The following is a 15,980-nucleotide window of genomic DNA, read 5'->3' as shown; positions in this document are numbered from 1 at the left end:
TGTAAAATTTGTGACTGAATTAAATTAAGGAAAGGTTTGTCACTGAAATGTTTGCAAAAATATTATTGGGGTTTTAATGGAAAAAGAGTTGTTTTGCTTTGCCAAAGATTTAAAAACCTGGCAGTTGAACAATGCATCCTGTTCTGTAGGTCAATGCTTGACAAGACTTTGTTCCAAAAACTACAATACAATTTTCATGTACTTTATTTCAAGAACTTTTTTCTTTATGTTTTTTAAAAGTAAAGAAATTCTGATCCATCCTGCAGGGTTCTGAGCAGGCTGCAAGAGAACCTTATTTTCATTACATGGGAAATTCTGTGATTATTGAATTTTTTTCCATTTTGAAACAAAATTTCCCAGGAAATGAATTCTTTTTTAAAAAAATTTCAGGAGAGCTAAAATGTTTTGTTTCAATAAAATTGAAACATTTAGTTTTGATTTTGACCTCTTATACAATTTAAAAATATTTTTCATGAAAAATTCATTTTGAAAAGTAATTTCAAAGCAAAAGAATCAAACAATTTTAACCCGGAAATATTGAAATGGGGCATTCCAACATTAGAAAAAAATGAAACTAAGCCTCTTGATAAATGAAATTTTCTCCAAAGCCACACTTTTTGCAAAACATCTCAATTTTAAACAAAAAGGGCATTTTTTGGTCAAGAAGTTTCATCAAGATATTTCCATCCAGCTCCAGTCCCCATAGAGTCAAGGGCAGATGAGAGTCCAGCATTAACACAGGACCAGGCTCTGTAGGTTAAATAGTTAAATGGAAAAAAAATCAGGAGAAATCTCTCTCATAACTTGAATATTTGATAGCCTAATTACTATGATTTTTGACTTGTGGTTTTAGTCTGTGTAGTAACATCTGTTGTACATCATAGAGCTAAAGACTGATGTATTTTCTTAAAAAAAAATAATTACTCAGGTATTTTATTAAAACAATCTCCATCTGAAATATTTAACTTGACATTGAAAGGCAACAAATTTAAAATTGAAAAAGAGGTACACTTTTTTTTTTAACACAACTCATAATTAGCTGGAGTTACTCATTGTCATAAAACAAGTCAGGCCAAGAGCTCAGTAGGAATCTGAAACAATTAGACATTTATATGGGTAATAAAAATATCCACAGTTAGATTAGATCAGATGACAAAATGGATGTGAACCTTCATGCTTCAGGGCACAAACCTGCAGCTACACAGAGGTTAGGAAAAAACTTCCCTTATTTGGAGATTATTGCATAATTATTCACTACTATGTTTCTTGCACATGCTGCTGAAGCAATCAGTAATGGACACTGTCAGAAACTGGATATTAAGTTAGGGGTAAAATCTTCAAAGGTGACTAAAAGCCAGATTTTCATGCATTTAGGCATCTAAAAATGCAGATATACCCTTACTTGGTGTTTCAAAAATGCCTAGGCAGGTTATGTGCCTACTCCCAATTGAAATCAATGGGAATAAGGTTCCCAGCCTTCTTAGGCATATCTGTAAAACCTACTAGGCTCCTATTTGCATCTTAAGATACTTAAATATCTTTGAAAAATCTGGCTTTTAGACAGTCTGAACATTTTATCCCAGATCTGTTATGAAGGAGCTGAGCCAGCCGCTCTTCTTTAGCCATTCCTGTGTTCCTAAGGAACCAAAGCTGAACTTTGCCAATGTTCTCTGCATTTATAATGAGCCAAACCAAACCTGGGGTTTAAATGCCCCTAAACTTTGGGGTGATTGAAATTGGGATCTGAATTTTGCAACACAAGCCAATTTAAATGATTGGCTGCTATTTTGCCAATGGTTAAAAAAAAAATAATAGATTTTGTGGTTTCTTTCCTGTTGTTGCAGACATGTTACTTTCCAGGCCTGCTGTGTACATTAACATCACATTCAGAATTTGAACCTACAATCTAAATATGTTATCACTGCCAATTAAATCTTGAAGATTCATTATTGTTGATAGTGAACTGCAATTTGCCATGCTTGCATGCTGGCTAATTAGATGTTTTGCTTTCATGCATACACTTATAAGAGCAAGAAAATGAGTTTTGTACATTTAACATTATAGTTCCTAAAATGACCACAGTGACACACAAATCCTAATTTAAATTAGTCTTTGGCAATATTTCAATCTAATTTAGTCTATTACTTTCCATAGATTTGTCATTAGATATCTTCCAGGATGTCTTTCTTGGAGCCAACCAACGTATTTATTCTTGAGGAAGCATTTTGGAGTTCCACTTGTGTTAAAATAATGCAGACTCTAAGAAAGCAAATATCTCAAAGCTTTAGCTACACCTTCCTTTAGTTTCCTGGTACAAGTAGGAAACTGGGAAGGATAGATTGTGCTTCTCCTCCAAGCCCCAGTGATAGACTTTCCATTTGCTAATGATGCAAATTTCTCAGGGAGTAATCATGACATTGGAAAAGGGTAATAACACAGCTCAGAATGATTTAGACCAGGAAAACGAGCAGATAAAGAGTCTGTGCAACTTAGTGCAGAGAAAATTAAGGTAATAATGAGGCAAGGTCCAAAAAACAAGATGAGGGAATTCTTCATTCAAGGTCAGACTGCATACCATTGGGCCAAAAGATGAAACTCAACCCTTCACTATTTAGCAGGAGACAAAATACAAACAAATTCTAGGATACAAAAATATGTCATATCTAAGGTGGAGAAAGTTATACTGACACTGCATAAGGGCCAAGTAAGAATGCATTTGCAATGCTGCATTGCACTGTCAGTCAACATAACAGGGGGATTCAAGAAACACTGTGCGGGAAGAGAAGAGCCAACAGAATAGGGATCAAGGTCTAATGGAACAAGCTTCATTGTGTGGATGGTTTGCAGCAGACAAGTGTTTGGGGAAACTCAAGCAAAACAAAATAATTCTAAAACAACCCTTCGACATCTGCAGAACTGCTGCATACAATAGTTCATCCAATTTTAAAACTGACATTTAGCCAAAGCCAGAGAAACGAGTCATGCACAAGGCTAAACCATTCCTTTTTTTTTGAACTGAGAATAGAAAAAAATTCTACAAATTCACTGGAAAAAAATGAAAAATGAACCATCTCACAACACATACTGCCTCCTTTGCTCTGTGGATAATTACAGCCCCTTGTTTAAGCAGTGAACAGAATTGTTTCTCATAATGCACTTCTTTAAGTTAATCCTCTTAAAGGTTCAGTGTGTGATTCAGATATTCAGGTAGGGCAAAATCACCCTCATTCTTAAAAAATAATATTTTGCACTTATGTATTGCCTTTCATCTAAAGATCTCAAAGTCCTTTACAAACATTCCCTGATTGTCTCCCTACATCCTTGTGAGATAGTACAGATGAGTATTACATACATTGGAAAGTTGAGTGTAAAAAGAGGCATGCACAGATAGGTTAAATTTCCTGCCAAGATGACACAATGCATTAGTCAGTGGCAGAGTTAAACACAACCTAGGAGTCCTCTGTTCTAATAGACCATAAGAATCTCTAGAAGAATCCCAGTGTTGGATCTGAGAGGTTCCAAGAAAGGAATTAAATGAAAACCTTTCAGAAAAGACATCTGGATTTATTTTATATAGTTCCTTTGAAATGAACATGACTTTTCTTTGCATTAATGCTAAATCATCATGAAATTTGCTACTTTCCACAAAAGTTTTATGTTGTTTTCCCATTAAAGCCTGTCAAATATATTAATTTTTATTTCTCTAGAAACAATTTTATTTCTCTAGGTAAATATCTATATCTATATATTCCTCCTCTTCCTGTCTTATTCTTATTCCACATCTTGATGGTATAATATTAGTCACCATGAAAGCCTTTATCTTAATTTTCAACGTAAGCAGAACAGCAGTTAAAAATAGTAAATAGGAGCATGCATTGCCTCAAAGTTCCTCAGTAGTGTCAGATCAATGATATGGAGCTTTATTCTATGCTCATCCGCAGAATGAGAAAGATCTCTGCTGCTTAAATATTACTTTGTCTCACCTGAAAATTTGCCTTATTCTTTATTTAAAAGGACGGCATGCCATATATGACTGTTGTTTATCCAAGCACAGCCAGCTGCAAATGAAAATTAGAAGAATGCAATCTGTTTTAGCACAAATCTGGGTACAAGCCAGGAAATTCACATGATTTCTTTGTATTGCAAAGAGGTAAAAATCCATTTTAATTACCACAGATTCAGATATATTTCCTGTTTATTAACCATTTTCCAGTTTGCTTTATGATGATGTTAATATTTTTACAAGAACCTAAGTTGTTTCATTTGATAACAGCTCCCACCAAAATACTACATCTAAATGTTTATTATTTATTGCATACATTTATCTGACACCTATCAGTTACCCTTTACCCATAACCCTTTTTTAGCACCAGGAATTTAAAAACACAAAGAGAACATGTACCTTACCAGTGAGGGAAAATGAGCTGTTCATCATTAAGAGGCATTGGCCATGCTTCCTAACTATAATGACCTGGCTCAGGATTAGGCAATTTCTATATATAGCAAATTCCAAATAGGAGAGTCTGCTCCCTGGCTCCTTTGAGTCTCATTTTTGAGACAGTGAATGTAAGTGTTCCAGTGATGAGTGCAAATTGTACCACAGGACATAGAAGGAGAGCTAATCCCTGGGATAGCTGGGCCTCAGAGCATTTGGGTCTCTATAAACTGTAACCAGCAAAGGTACAGAATTACCTTAAAGTTCACCTAAAATTTTGCTGGCAGCATCAGAATTTTGTGTTTAGAATATATTCTGTAGTTCAGCAACACCTCCCAATTCTGTCTCCCCAGAGAGTTGTTGACATATCATTACATAACCAACAAAAGCCAGGGCACCAGACAGACAAAATAAGTGCATGATACTGCAAAATCTTAGAACTACATGCATATTTACCCTTATATGGTCCCCCTTTGACTCCATATAAGAGTGGCACATTGTGACACTGGAGATTCCTGTTGTATGAGAATACAGTATAGATGAATCAGTGTAAGGCATGGGTTATAGTAAATTGGCTTTTTAGAGGTCTGTTGTTTTTAAATAGGACATTTAAAATTATGACTGTTTATATTTTGTTTTAGTTTGCTCAAAAAAAATGGAAACATTTCTAGTCCCTGGGGAGAAGGGTCACATTTTACATACACATTCCAAGCAATGTTAATGGGAATGATATATCTATATGGAGAGGAAAATAGACCCTCAAGTCATTATGGACCAGATAGATATGTGGGACGAGGTATTTAGGCACCTTAAAATGCAGATAGATGCTTAATGGGATTTTCAGCAGTGTCTAGGCATCTAATTTCCAGTGACTTCAATGGGAGTTAGGTGCCTAGGCATTCTAAAAAATCCCACTACGCACATATTTGCATCTTTAAGTACCTAAGTACCTTTAAAAATTTGGCCTTAAAATACTTTCGTTAATTCTCAATTGATATAGCTCCACTGAAGCCAAGAGCTAAGCTGATTCCCACTGACTTAAATGGGAAGTGCCTTGATCCTTTTGCAAATCCCATTAGCAGGTCCAGTGCTACTGGGGTGAGGGGCAAAGGGGACATTTGTCCCCCTCCAGTGATATTTAAGGGGCTCCAAATTATTGTCAAAGGGCCAAAATATGTACATAGTTATCAAATGCTAAGCAGTGCAATAGCAGCAGATTGGAGAGTCTTCATCATTTGTATAAATTATAAATCACAGCAAAATACAGACAGAAGTCAAAGTTTAGTCCTTTAAACTCTTATGCTCCTGAAAAATCTTGGATTGTAACTAACTCCTGGAAAGTGTAGGCTTTTTGTCTGTTTCTTTTTAAATAGTGACATCCAGTGGCCCCCCAGTACCCACTTGCTCCCTCAAAAATGGAACCTTAGGACTAGCTCTGCCCCCTAGGTGCCTATCTGCATCTTTAGGCCCCTAAATACCTTTAAAAATCTGGCCTCTGGTGCTCTGCCTCTTCGTTGGACAGTTACTTGAAGTTGATGTGTTTCAGACCAACTGGAAACTGTGGTTCTGAATAAATCAACTAATGGACCATGGTTGATACTGTGTATGCACCATATTTTAGTGACCTCTGAAGGTTCTTGCTTCAGGAAACTTTGTCTCAATCCATGGTCTATATAGTCAGGTTAACTTTTATTCTTATTAAAAATGACCAGTTTTGACTCCAGCATGATCTATTTCCTTCAGAGAAAGGCACTGCATCAAGGCTGCTAGGAGGTAACAAGTTAGAAATGCCAAATGAGGTCATTAGACACTTGTGTTATCCCTCTTTCAGCAAGGCATAATCTCATCTGATTAGTACATTTGCTTTTGTTCTTAGGAGTAACTTTAGGATGCTGGGTGATGGAGACTGACTGTGTGTACCAGGTATCTGATGCCCCTCAGCATGATGAAGCGTACTCTTTTGGGGAAAAAGAGAAGTGAGTCTCAGCCTCCTAGAGAAGCCACCCAGGATCAGCTGCTGAGAGAACCAATGAAAATTGCTCCTCAATTCTAGAATGGACAGGAGAAGGCAGAAGCCAATCAGGGCACAGAAGTGAAGGTAGAAGGAGCTGGCTCCTTCCTTCAGGATGCAGTTCTAGGTGAAGCTGGAACATGGCAGGATGGGAGTGAGATTTCTCTTCTTAACCCAAGAACCCCAGCCAGACCAGGCAGTTAACTCTGACCACACCTTTTTGGTTAGACCAATGAAAGACTGTTCCATTTGACACTTGGGAATGTAAAGCCCAGGTAGCCACCCTGAGTTGGCCACATCAATTTACTGCTGTCAAATTGAAGGAAGTTTGCTTCATGAGATGCATCACTGGTTCAAGTGAACTTGTGATGGAGAACCAGCACAATAATTTCAGGGGAACATCAAAATTGCTTGGAGAGTGTCATTTATGACTGCAAACTGTTTCTTTAACAACTCTCAGTTATAAAATAAATCACATTTGTTTAAGAGTGTCTTTTGTGTGGAAGAAATATAGAATCTGAGTTATCTCTAAAATGATCACAGCTTCTGACTTTTCAGAATGAACATTCAGTCATGGTGATAATAATGGAAGAAAATATGTATGAGAATGAGTCACTGAAGTTTTAGTTTGAGAGGCAAGACCCAGGTTCCCAAAGGATCTTTATTTATAGCCCAAACCAGCTCAGTTTAAAGCTTCAGAGGAACAAATTAAACAGCATGATAAATTAAAGAAGTGCATACTGATAACTCTAATATTTTATTTCCATCACAATACAAGTTTTATTTCCACCACACTACATCAGAGCATTGAGACTGCAAAGGATCTGTGGCTGGTTTAGAACCCTGCAGGAGCTTTTTGGAAGACAGAGTTGAGGAAAAGCTTATTAATCTCATTACTTGTTTCTCAATGTATCTGTTTACCTCTATATTTATATAGACGTAGAGGGATGTGTGTGTGTGTGTGTGAAATATATAAAATTGAAAGATACAGATACAAAGATGAGCTGCAAAGTAAAGGTACAGAGGTGTAGAGATACACCTATATCTGCACTTTGCATCTCATCTCTGTATCTATCTTTCTCTACTATTGCTTCCCAAATGCATGTGTGAAATTTATTTTAAATCAGTTGAAATATATTCAAAGGGAAAAAAGGGAATTATGTTGATGAAATAGACCACTCCCATATAAAACTTCCATCAGTTATGAAATAGATACTGCACTATTCCAGAACTGACCCCTGAGAGACAGTTCGTGTGTATTTAGTCCAGAGGAAACTCGTAGGGCAGTAGGACTTTACTAATTTGATGCAATTGAGTTACACAGGAACAGTTCCAAACTACTAAGGTATTAGAGTGAAAACTTTATTGTGTAAACATTACACAACATCACTTCTCAGCCTTTTGGCTAGATCAAATGTAGAAGCTGTTATCTGATCAATATCTGATACATCACCTGTGCAGGGCTAGTATTTGATGCAGTTTTGCCTAGTGGATAGAGCACTGTCCTGGGACTCAGAGAACTGGTTTCTATTCCCAGCTTTGCCACTGGCCTGTTAGATGACCTTGGGCAAGTCACATCTCTATTTGCCTCAGTTTCCCCAACTGTAAAAAGGGGATAGTGATGCTCACCTCTTAGGTAAAGTGCTTTGATATCCGCAGATAAAAAGTGCTATATAAGAGAGAGGCAATTTTGTTGTTGTCTGAAGGGGAAAAGCCATGATTCTACAGGACTTATATATGTGCTGTAGTGCTGGTATGGTGTTCTCCTTTATAATGTGTTCACAGATCATTGGTTCTATCAGTGTGAAGCTGTCAGTGGACACAGACACACACTCTCTGTGTAGCCTCTTACACATACTAAACAGGGGCAAATCCCTATTGATGCCATAGCCTACCATTCTTCTGTGGTGTTACTGAGAACATTGTAAAGAGAAATAATGTTAGTGTTTCCTAAAGTTCTTGGGTACTTGTTTATTCCGTGCAGCACTGCTTCTGAACTCCTTCAGTCTTGGAGAACTAGAGCTGTTTGAAGGATAATTTGGGTCTTTTCATTTGCTTTTGGTTGGTGCATTGATCTGCTGCAGCACGTGCACTGTCTGTAACAAAAGTATTTGGAACAGAAGAACGGGTGATTTTTCTTGGCTTTCCTTGCATGTCACTGTGATCTCCGGGGTGCTGGATATGTGATGTATCACAGGCTGCAAATCTCACTAACAGCAGCTGTGCAGTGAATATAAACCAGCAGTAAAAGAGATAAAGGTTACTTCCAAGCTGAAGATTACTAACTTCCTCACTCTGTTTCAGTTACCACCTGCTGGTAAAGCAGGGGGAAGGGAAGACCCCGCTTCTAAAACTCAGCTGGCTTTTTATGAAGAGAACTGTTTACAGAGATGCTGCCATTGCAGCTAGGATTCTAGCCGCACTCCGTTAAGTGGTTTTGGATCAATGCAGATCCTCAGTTTATCTGGTGTTTTCTCACCACTGCTAGACTACTAATCCCCTCTGAGCTAGTCTCAACAGGTATAATGATGCCACTTCTTTGCATGGTTGCCTATCCCAGGAGTGGCTCCATTAGGGTTAATGCATTCAGTAGTTTTACAGGCTGCACGTTGGGGGTCTACATCTAACTCCAGCTTGCTATCTGGGTGTCCGTCTCCTTGAAATATGTCCTGACATTCTGTTAGAATGCTGGACAGGGCCCCCGGTGCCTGTTCTTCCTCCTCTCACATTGAGGATATTCTGGTATTGTACTGCAAGCAGATCCATGGTTTGCACTGTCCAGCAGTGGGTTTTACTCCAATGTGTCAACTACTATAAATTCCAAGTTATGTCTCTTGTTTCATGGGTTTCTTATCAATGGCCTGTATTTGCCCATTGGACTCAGAATGGTTTTATTGCACTTGGGTCATATTCCTCCAGTCTAATATTGATGCTTATATGTGTTGCTGGGTTAAATTGCAGCTGGCTCCACGATCCACCTGGAATCTAAGAGGTCATTGATTTAATAGCATAGTTGCAAATATGGCAGTTGAATGGCTGGCCACCTTCTTCCTCAGTGTGTGTACACTGCAGGCCTTTGGGACTGCTAGAAGTGTACTGCATACACTTCGTTGTAAGTCTCTACATCCTCAATCCCTGCATGTACTTCTGCCTTTCTTCCAGGGATGGCTTCAGTATTGGAACATAAATTGGTTCTGTTTCCGACATCCTTTGCACTACTACCCACAGGCTGGGCATTTTTCTTTCTGCATTCAGTGTTACTTTCCAAAGTACATACAGTGCAGCATGATGTCTGCATTCTTGGCTGGTCAATCTCTGCCCTGCCTCCTGGGTTCCTTCAGCTTGAGCCTGTGCACTTGTTGTGCACTAGTGATTGTTGTTACTTTGATCCCTTCCCTGGACAGTTCAGTTGCCCTTGCTATTTGAAGCCACTTCTTCAGGGTTAAATCTCCTTTCCCTCACACTCTCTCCTGTTAACGGGAATCACGTGTCCCACAAATAATTCTTTCTCCAATTAGGGAATTTCTAATGTCTCCAAAGTTACATGTGGATGCCAAAGTTCTCAGCTCTGTAATGTATCGATTTCCTCTTTGGCTTCTTGGTTTCAGGTTAAACAAAAAGTAATTCTCTACAGTGATAAGGTGGGTGAGATGATATCTTTTATTGGACCAGCTTCAGTTGGTGAGAGAGACAAGTTTACACAGAGCTCAGGCCTCTCTACAGTTTCATGCTGTTTGGGTTTACAGTACTCAGACACCTTTATCAGCTATTCCAGTGTTTCAAGCATGATTAGAAAGAGTGCCTTCTCACATACTACTCATCCTTTCCTTCAATAAAATAGTAAAAAAAGCACCATCTGTTCCTCACCTGTATCCCCTGTGGTCAGCTCTGTATGAAGGTATAATTCTTGCTTCCATTGCTTCCATTCCAATGAAAGTTTTTTTTGTTGAGAAATCTAGCATTCCTGGTGGTCCCAGTCCTCTATGCTGCCTGTTTGCTGATGCTATCTATTTGCCTGCTAATCACACTCTCCTCCCTGTTATGGGGCTCGCTAGACTGAGTTGCAACGATGTTCCAGGTACCATATGCTGCACAATAACATGACAGGTCTCCATGGTTCTAAAACTAAATTGACTCTTTATTAAGAGAACTATTTACAGCCATGCTACAATCATAGCTAGAATTCAAGTCGTGCAAAACAAACTGGCTTCCTTCCTCTCTTGCCTTCTCCACACTATTTCCTCCTGCTTCTCCCTCCATGTTCCATGACGATTTGCTACATTTTGGACTCTTAAATAGGTGAACCTTAGTATTGTTTTTGTTTGCTTTAGAATTAATTCTAAGTTAATGGGAGTCAATCATGACCTGAATTATGAAATCTATTCACTGCAAGACTTTTAATTATCTCAAGACATTTTGTCTAATTCTAAGATCAAAACAAAATTAAGATGTGCCCTGCACTGTGGGACCCAGGCTTGTGGACTCAGTGTGTCCAAGCCCATGCTCTAGCGTCCACATTGCACTGTAAGATTAGGTGCACAATTGCTGGACCCGATTCTCACAGTTGTGCTAATGCATCCACACTGCACTACACGCACCTTCTAACTTGGGTCTGTAGCTTGACCTACATCCACACTGCAAAATGACAGGGCCTGGACTCAAGTCACAGCAGGACTCAGGCTCTGACACACACACTTCTAGCAGGGCGCTAGGGCCTGGGTTCTTAGTGTTCGCTGACCTGAGTCGCACTGACTTGTGTGTGGACAGGTGCGGGGCTTGGGCCCAAACCTGAATCAGAGTCTGGGCTTAGTGTGCAGTGTAGACATACCCTATGAGAAGAGAGACAGGGGGGAGGCAGCTTGATCCTCCCTGATCATGGGGCTCTTGGAGGCCCATTTAGCACCTAGTACAGATTAGGACAGCTTGGAGGTCTGGTCTAATTTGGGCCATGGTTGCCATAGTCCCTGTGAACATAGTGAAAGACAGAATAGCCCCCTCCTGTTATATGCCTTGGAGTCTTCTGTGGGAGTGGAGAGTGTACAGATGCAGAAGTCTGGCTGGGTTTAGTTAAGCATCATTTGCTCTGTGCTATACTTTTCTGTTTCCTTTCCATATTTGATTTATAGCTCTGGCTCTGCATCCCACAAGTTCATGTAAAGCAAAAGAAATAAACAGGCAATTGCACAGCTAACAATTTTCGGAATGTGGATTTGGAGGCCAAGTTCATTCTAGCCTAATGATGAGCATTCCAGAACTCTCCTATCTCCGAGCTGTGCTGCTGCCACCAGCTAGGGATGGGTGAGGAGGAAGGAGCAGTTAATTCCAGAGATGCTGGCTGGGAAAGAAATGCAGCAAGGCTTCCTTTTCCCAGGCTACTTCAAATGCCACCAGCCTGGGTGAGAAAGGGCCTCAGAAACTCCTCTTTTTTCTGGGCCACTCTTGCTGCCAGAAGTTGGAGTAGGTGGGAAGGAGGACTTCCCCAACCCCTGCTATCCATCCTTCCTCCCTTCCTTCCATTTATCCTCTACTCTCTCTCACACACACAGCAAAAATGAGGGCAAGGCATATGGCCTGAGGAGGGAAATTGAAAGACAATGAGTACTGGAGGGGTGGTGATAATGAATGTGGGGTTCAGAATGAAAAGTCAGTGGAGCAGGAGGAAGAAAGAGGTAGAGGAGAGAGGAGGAGGAGGAAAAAGTGGCAATGGGACTGCCTGTCCTCTGAGAGTGTCTATTTGAGCTGGAAAGTCATTTTTTCTGCACAAAAGTGCCCAATTAGGTTAGGAACCCATTTCCCATTAAAAATGGGATGTAGTACCTAAGTCACTTAGGCATCTTTGAAAATGTTACCCATAATGATTTACAATATGAAAAAGAGTAAGTGAATATGTGCACTGAAAGTTCACTTCATAAAACTTTTCTTGACTTCTCCATTTTTGGAATAGAACATGAAACTTGTTAGAATTTTTTTAGTCAAGGTATTTATAGTTACTGAAGCCAAAATATTGTTAGTTTCACTTACATTCTTTAGTGCTCCACAAGTACATGGAACGTTAACAACACAACCAGAGGAACTAATATATACAGTATCTAGAACAAAAGTATAATAAAAAACCCAAGAGCTATGTATATAACTATGGAAAATATCGTAATAAACCCAGGTTACCATAATTGCAAACTACCACGCAGCCTGCTTACTTGATGGGGGTCCATAGGTAAAACGTGAAAAAAGAAAAGGAAAATGTGAGGATTGCGGATCAGTAGAGACAAAGGCATAGGAGGAAGACAAGGGAAGGGAAATAATGAAGAGGAAATGAATCTGAAGGGGGTGGAAATGAAGAGAAAGGGGAGATGAGAAACAAAGATAAGTGAAACAGAGAAAAGGGCTAACACAGTAGAGGCATAACAGACTGACAATTCTGTGGAGAAGATTAATGGTGAATCAAAGAAAAAGACAGGAGGAAAAAGATGGACAGGTAAAGGTGAAAAGAGAAGAAAAACAGAGGGTGAATGGAGAAAAGGTGGAAAACATTTTTTTTCAAGTCCATCCCCCAAAATATAACCAACATTTGTACACTGTGATTACACCATCATGCATAGGGTTGGCCAAAGGATATTGGGGGACAGTTATATGGATCTTTGAGGCAACCCCAAATTTACCTGATATTTTTATATGAAAAGGAGATTGAGGGTTCGGGTTACCAGTAGCCTACTACGGGAAAGCTTGCATAGAAACCAACATTTAACATGAAGAGTTCTGTCTAGGGAAAACCTGAAAAGAATATTTGCAGAATTTGCCCAGCTGTAGTCAGAATCATTGAAAAATAAAAATGGTGCCTTCTCATTCAGCTATATTTTACTTACATGATAAAGCAGTGGATAACTTTGGACACTATTTGGCATCATTTAGCTAATACTGCAGTGGAAGAATGAGCTGGATCCTATTCTGCCTCGTGCATCAACTAAATTGTTAGCACTAACAGTTTTAAAGTGCTCACAAAGGGACATCATGTTATCAATTGTAAGCAGAAATTCACATTGGTTCAAGGGGGATTTCTGCTTCAAAACTGATGGTATATTAATAAGATCTAATACCTACACTTCCACTTCATAGATTATCCAGTATTATAACTGTGTTGCAGTCATCAGTTCCTGCAATACCAAGACAGGCCATATAGAAGGCAAAGGTGTTCATCTAACTCAGCAAGTTATGAAGGACAGCAAAATATTTAAGGACGCATCAGTTCATTGATACTGACGGTGATGTGGGAAGCAGAAACACAGCTTAACTTTTGGATCTAGGCTACGTTTACAGTGAATATAAAAGAAAACTTTTTTTTTTGTAATTTTCACACTAACAAAATTTGATTTGGAGATGTTTGGAAAGGAATAAATATAGAACCCCGTGATATCATTTTCAGCATTATAACTTTGCTACTTCTTTTCCTTTGCACTTATATAACTTTTTTCATTCAAGGCTATCAAAGTGCTTTACAAGCATTAACAAACAAAGATTTTATTAAAGTCATAAATTTTTGTGAATGTTAATACATTTTTAATGTCAGAAACAGAACTGCACGAGGCTGAAATGAGCCAAAATTCAGCATAGCAGACATGACTTGCAGAAACATTTTTTATTTGCTGATTATTTTATCTGTCATGTTTCTTTGGCGAAAACAAAAGAAATGCGAACTTAGGAAACTAATCTTGATGGCATTTCTTCCCAGCGAAATAGATTGAAACTAAACTGCAGAGGCCAATGCTCGAGTTTGCAGTTTACTGTTCAGCCTTTTCTGGTGAGTAAGTGCAACTTTAAATAAAAAGTTGCAGACGTTATCCTAAACATCTTTTGATGTGAAGGACCAGATCTTCAGCTAGGCTGATTTACATCAGCTGAGGATTTGTCCTAAAATGACAGTAGATGGATTAAATCCCTGGCATTCTTAGAAATGGCAGAGATTAATTCCATAGCAATATAAACTTTCATTTTTGCTTTGAGACTCAAGGCTGTATTTTGGATAATCTATTCCAAGGCCTGATTATTAATCAATCTCTGGGTTGTGAAGACTCATAAAATGTATTCCTTACCATTCTTATGACTTGTCTAAATGCAGAGCTGCACAAATTTAACAAAAACATCTTTTTAATTTAAACTGATTTAGATAAACTGGTGCAAAGAGCTGCGTGAAACGTGTATTTCATTTTAGCTGAAGTCAATTAGGAACAAGTTTAATGAAACCATAGAAAGACACTTATACTGAAGCAAGAATGTCCACATAGGGTATCCAACGAAGTGGGTATTCACCTACAAAAGCTCATGCTCCAATACGTCTGTTAGTCTATAAGGTGCCACAGGACTCTTTGCTGCTTTTACACATAGGGTATGTCTATGTGGCAATTAGACACCAGTTTCTGGTCCTTGTCAGCTAGCTCAGGCTACAGGGCTGTTTAATTGCAGTACAGATGTTTGGGCTCAGGCTGGATCCAGAGCTCTGGGACCCCATAAAAGGGGAGGGTTAAACAGATGTGGATGCCTACTTGCAGGGTAGACTTACCCACAGGGGTTTGCACTGATTTAACTAAATCGGTTTAAATTAAACCAGTATAAGTTATGTGTAGGCAAGGCCATAGTGTAGGTCTGGAATGATATGTATTGGAAAGCTGACATGTTGACCCACACCCTTTCTTATCCAATTACAGATCCAATACTTCAGGCTTATATAGTAATTAATGAAAACGTGCACAGCCAAGAGAAGAAAGGGTTGTGGTGGCAATTGCAACAACTGTACTTCAGATACATTCAGAGCTAGATAGTCCATGGGCTTAACAAAGGTAAATGCTGATAGTTCTTCATTTTCAAAACTTTTCATGGACTTCTGAAAGCCTGTTTCATAGATGTTCCACTCTGTACGTATCTTGCACATATCTTTTCTAAGTTCCCTACTCACTTAGTAATAACACCTCTGCGGTGGGTTTGGTCACAGAGACCCCTTGGACTGTAACCTGACAGTTTGAGACTACCCCTGAGCCCATGTTCCCTGCCAGCTTGGGACTTCAGAACCCTGCCTTGTTGAGCCAGACATGCTAGCCTGTTGCAAAGACAGACCCAGGTCTGAACCATGTTCCCCAAAACTGCAGGCTTTAACTGAAAACAGCTTAGAAAGTGCACCTATCTCTAGCACCCAGACGCCCAGCTCCCAATGGGATCCAAACCCCAAATGTATCTGTTTTACTCTGTATAAAGCTTATACAGGGTAAACTCATAAATTGTCTGCTCTCTATAACACTGATAGAGAGATATGCACAGCTGTTTGCTCCCCCAGGTATTAATTACTTACTCTGGGTTAATTAATAAGCAAAAGTGATTTTATTAAATATAAAAAAGTAGGATTTAAGTGGTTTCAAGTAATAACAGACAGAAAAAAGTAAGTTATCAAGCAAAATAAAACAAAACACACAAGCCTAAGCCTAATACATTGAGAAACTGATTACAGATGAAATCTCACCCCCAGAGGTGTTCCAATAATCTTCTTTC

At 38.9% G+C, this 15,980-nt stretch overlaps 1 non-coding gene across 1 annotated transcript; it reads left to right on the top strand.

The window, feature by feature from the left end:
- The first annotated feature begins 7,831 nt into the window (after nt 1–7,831).
- Nucleotides 7,832–8,023, top strand: LOC127056093 (U2 spliceosomal RNA). Its single transcript, XR_007775735.1, has one exon. It is a non-coding gene; the product is annotated as a U2 spliceosomal RNA (small nuclear RNA).
- The last annotated feature ends 7,957 nt before the right edge of the window (nt 8,024–15,980 follow it).

Source organism: Gopherus flavomarginatus, chromosome 7 (genome assembly GCF_025201925.1).
Source record: "Gopherus flavomarginatus isolate rGopFla2 chromosome 7, rGopFla2.mat.asm, whole genome shotgun sequence".
Lineage (NCBI taxonomy): Eukaryota > Metazoa > Chordata > Testudines > Testudinidae > Gopherus > Gopherus flavomarginatus.
The sequence above is the reverse complement of the archived record's forward strand: the minus strand, read 5'-3'. Positions and strand labels throughout refer to the sequence as shown.